The following is a 4,853-nucleotide window of genomic DNA, read 5'->3' as shown; positions in this document are numbered from 1 at the left end:
TTATGCCAGTTGAGGCACATCCTAAAGCATCGGTGAACATAGCAACACACGAAATATAACCACAAGCACGAATCATCCATCAGACACTGGGTCTCCTTGTTTCGGCTGCACCTTCTGCATTTGTTCTGGGAGTGCCACAATTTCGTCTTTAATTTCACAGTGCCCCGTCTAGGAATTTTGGACATTGCCCCTTCGGCACTCTTTCGAAGTTCACGCCAATACACCAGCGTAAGTGAATGGGTGCAATTTTTCAGAAATGGTATTTCAAATATCCGCCAAATTTCAACAAATTTTAACTAACATCGCCCGAGAAACGATACCCTTCTAACGACTTATGTATTTACGGCAATTAGCGCTAACGTTCGTGCTGCGTGAGAGTGCTGATTTGGTCAAGGATCAGCGGCAAACTCACACGACAGGAGCAAATCGTTTTGCACTCTCCCAGACGAGGGCGCATTGACTTCAGGAACAGGCTAGGAGGTAACCTATTCGTCCGCCCGATACAATAAGAAAAAAAAAACGCCATGTCATCGTCATCATCATCATCATCATCATCATCATCGAGGTGCCAAATTAGAGCAAAAGCTGTGCATGACTAACCTTCCGTAGTTTTTTCGGCGTCCGGCAACAGAAACGGACTTAGCGATGTCTTGCAAGTCCATACGGGTGGAGTGCGGCGGCGCAGGTGTGAAAATGCGGAAGAGATTACAACAATAGCGTGACGCCAAGGTTATCTCAGTATATAAGTAGGAGAGGTATCGGCGCTAAAAGCAGTGGCGTTATCGATAGGGAGGACACGTATAGCTCGTACACCCGAAGAACAACATTCGTACGAGGAGCGCCGGTAGGAACAGCAACGAGAATGTAAATTGCACCGGCGCGAAACGACTACCGACGAAGAACGTTCCCGCGATGTTGAACGAAAACGACAATCGCGAGCCCAGGCACCTCCGAACGAGCAACGACGCCAGACTCGCAACACAAAAAATGACAACCATTCCACTCTGTGAAGATGGAATGGCAGCGAAAGCACTTTGCTTTTCGTTTGAGAGCTTTAACTGTCGTCAGCTTTCGCAGCCATTCCATCTTCACAGAGTGGAATCGTTGTCTTTTTTAAACCGTAAAGCGATTTATTACATCTGGCGTTGAAACGGTAACGGCAGAGCGAGTGCCATTCAGTCTGCTTGGACGCGCAGGTTCTTGAGAAGTAGCAGAAAGGGAGAGATAGTGATTATACCCGTCGCATATGTGGGGTGGCCAAATATTCAAGGAATGTCGAAGAACGAGCGTTGAGCGGTGGCGTGCTTAAAAACCTGCAAAAACTTGCCGGTGACATGATTAGGCCTCATTGGCAGGATCAACGGTAGGAATGTATCGCCGCCGTTCGGGGGGAAATCACTTGCCATCACGCTTTTTTTTTGTCCTGTTGATCTGCGTTGCACTCGGTAATGTTTACGTGGTTAAGCGATGAAGTCGATCACGGCCTACATCCATGTTTTGGTTCGGTGTGTCCGCAGTGTGGCATTTGGCTTACGTTGTGAACACCACTTGCCGCCTTTATCATTTACCGCTTCTTTTCCTTGCTGCTGTCACTGTAGAGTGCACGATTGTAAGAGTGCATCGTGTTGTGTTCCTCAGCTCCTGAGGCATGCAAGGACTGACTATGCTGTACGCGGCCCTTTAAATCATCTCACCAGTTGTCACGGAGTTATCGTATCTATTTTACGCGTGCACTTCGCACATGTTGTACTGTTACTACGTAGTTCCTTCATGTAACACTGTTGGTAATTGTTTTTTTTTAATACGAGGTTTTCGCCTGGACTCGTTTTTAAGGGGCTTAAATCACGCCGTGTCTTATTGTAATGAGAACATGCCAGGACATCTTCGATTTTGCGGTTGCTTGGGAAATGTGTTAGAAAACACGTGGCTCAGAGCGAGGATTGCTGGTAGCTACTGCATATTGCCGCCAGCATTGCGAGAAGAAAAAGACGACCGACATATCCCAACTGCGTAGCCGCCACACCGCGAGCGTCAAGCAAAGCGCCGCAAGGCAACGCTCGGCCGGTGCTGACAGGCCGTCGGCTCGTGCGCGAGAATCGTACGATTGGCACGCGACAGCAGGCCACAAAGAGGAGAACGACGTTCGAAGGAGCGAAGCTCGAGGGACGCTTTTGTTGTTGCTGATTGTTCAGTCGGTTTTTGTTGACGGGCACAGGTTCCCCCAGAATAAATTAGTTTTCGTAGAAACGGCTGTTGTAACTGTTGGTTACAATATGATTTTGCTGTTCGATTTTCACAGAAAAAATGTGCATCATATTTGTGAAGTAATTACACCTTGATGCTGTCTGAGCAGACTTACCACGCACAGTGCCTTTTTGCGTCTGTATATTGTACGAAATTGACTTATTTCTCTTATCTTTTGCGTATATGAGTACAATTACACCGCAAAGGAGTAAACCCGGCCTTGCCGTCAGCGCATGCATCTACCTTGGCCGGCGCTGCCCTGCTTCTAACAATATCGTGTGGCTCTACTCTTCCGTAACAATCGAAAAAAAAAATACTGAAAAGTTGGTAAGATCTAGTTTTGTATATTTCCAAGCAGGTATTGCCAAGCAGGCATTTCGCCGACGTCTGCAGCGGAATTACATCGGCGGTACAGTGCTAACTCGCACTTTTATTCACCCGTGTGTTTGGTGACTTCGTTCACTAGTCTAGGCATTTCTTCTAACATATTCGTAATTACTCTTCCTAAGACGACGTTGACGGCACTTATTCGGTGATATCATGTGTATTCATCGGTAGCAAGACCACGCATGCAACGTACAGTACAGCGTAAGTTTCAATAAAGGACAAGCTCCAGAACAACCATCTATCATCATCCTCGTCATCATCATCATCATCAACATCATAATCAATGGCTCATGCCCCGGTAAGCAAGCAGAAATGCAGTGGCTCATAACCCCGTGAGGCAGAGGCTATACGAGAGCTCAGCAAAGTGAAGCGAATATTGCATACCAATAATTGAAATTCCCCATACAACAAACAACGTACGTTTCAATAAAGAACAAGCTCAAAACAAGCATCCTCACCATCAATAAAGCATTGCATACCCCCCCAGCAGTTATTGTGATGGGTTCGCAACAGCTTCGGTGGAGATGCATTTTCGCAGGGCCGGGATGACAAGTAAATTTCTTTTGTATACACCTCTCTAATTTTTTTCTCTGCCTCAAACTTTCTCGATCTACCTCGTACCCCTACCTATGCCTCTAACGGATCCGGTCGTATCAATCTCTTCCTTGCTTTTTTTTTGCACCCATACTCTAAATTTATCGTTCTTATCTCGACTGCAGACCGGTTCATTCCGTCCACTTTAAATCCAAGCACTTCTGGAAGGTATACGTTACCTACGGGTCTCACTGGGTGAATATCACTGGTTTAGGCCCACGTTAAGGAACCCCTGGTCGTGAAAATTTATCCGTAGCCGTCTACAACTGCGTTCCTCATAACCCACTAGGCAGCTGCGGTACGTTTCAAACTCACAATTAAACTTAATTTGTAATGCATGCTGGTACAACCTTTGGGACGCGAAACCCGGTCAGTGAAGAAAATACAGCGCTATTTTCCATTAAGATGGGCTGCAGATTTGTGAAAGTGTAAAGCGGGCATCTATCTCTTCAAAAGCCGCCACTGCTCGCGTAAGCGTACGCGCATTGAAGGACTCATTTACTAGCTTTTCGACGCGCAATTTTGTAGCCGCCTAAAGGTGCGCAAGAGTAAGGTCACGGCGCATCAACAACGGGCGTTAACGGAGCAAGTGCGCTCCTTTCGTGGGCCTTTGTGCTGGCCTTCAATAAATTTATCCCCTTCCTTCCTTCCTTCCTTCCTTCCTTCCTTCATAGTCAATGAAAGTTTGCCAGTTGAAAGTACTGGCTTAGTAGCGCCACAAGTCATATCTGATGAGTCTATCTTGCAGCAGCACTCGATACCGGTTTTTTACAAACACTTTGTCTAAATGTACGCGCCACGCGCTCTCATGCAGTAGCTACATCATCTTCGCTCTGACGCAATGGAACACAAACATGTTCGTTTAGATGGAAGCTCATTTGTTTTCAGGGAATATTCCAGCAATTTTAGTCACTCCTGTTCTCCGAGAATAGATGTCACAAGCCCGCAGTGGCCAAAGATATCCGTGATCCTGGCCCGTTATGCAGAAGTAGGTGAAGCCGACTAAGATGAGCGGGGCATAAAAATGACTGTTAAAATTTATTACCGTTTGGAGCTGTATAGTGTTCGTCTCAACCACGTGAAAATTCGCCCAGCACTGCGCCAACTCATTGGCGTATCCAGCAGGTTACGTTGCCGTCCCTGCTGCGACTCCGCTTTGCCATATATTCTTCTAACTACTGCCGTACCTCCGTTTTTATGGTCTGCTTTGCTTCCCTTTACTCCGAGAGTGGCTTTCACCCACTATGGGGGATTGGCCAAGGATCGTGTGATTTAAGAAAAAGATTGTCCGAATCTGAAAAAAATCTCTACTGAGAAATTTCGAATAGCTGAAGAAATAAATTTGGATAAATTTTAAGAATTTAACGAGGAAATCGCCCTGATTCTCTACGACTCCCTGATCTTCCTTCTTTTTGCCCCTCCCCTTTCCTTGTTTGGCCTTCGCGTCTTGTCCTCGCGGAACTCCAGACACATTTTTTTTTTCTCGATGCCATTTTTTTTCTCCAGACACAATTTTTTATCGACGTGTAGCCAATATTTCTCACGGGCAAGTGCCGCGTGTCGAGCAATTGACATCGCCATCGACAATAACCTCCCCCCCACCCCCCACCCCAAGAAATGGAACCATC

Source organism: Dermacentor albipictus, unplaced genomic scaffold (assembly GCF_038994185.2).
Source record: "Dermacentor albipictus isolate Rhodes 1998 colony unplaced genomic scaffold, USDA_Dalb.pri_finalv2 scaffold_11, whole genome shotgun sequence".
NCBI classification, from domain to species: domain Eukaryota; kingdom Metazoa; phylum Arthropoda; class Arachnida; order Ixodida; family Ixodidae; genus Dermacentor; species Dermacentor albipictus.
This window is presented reverse-complemented; position numbering follows the sequence as displayed.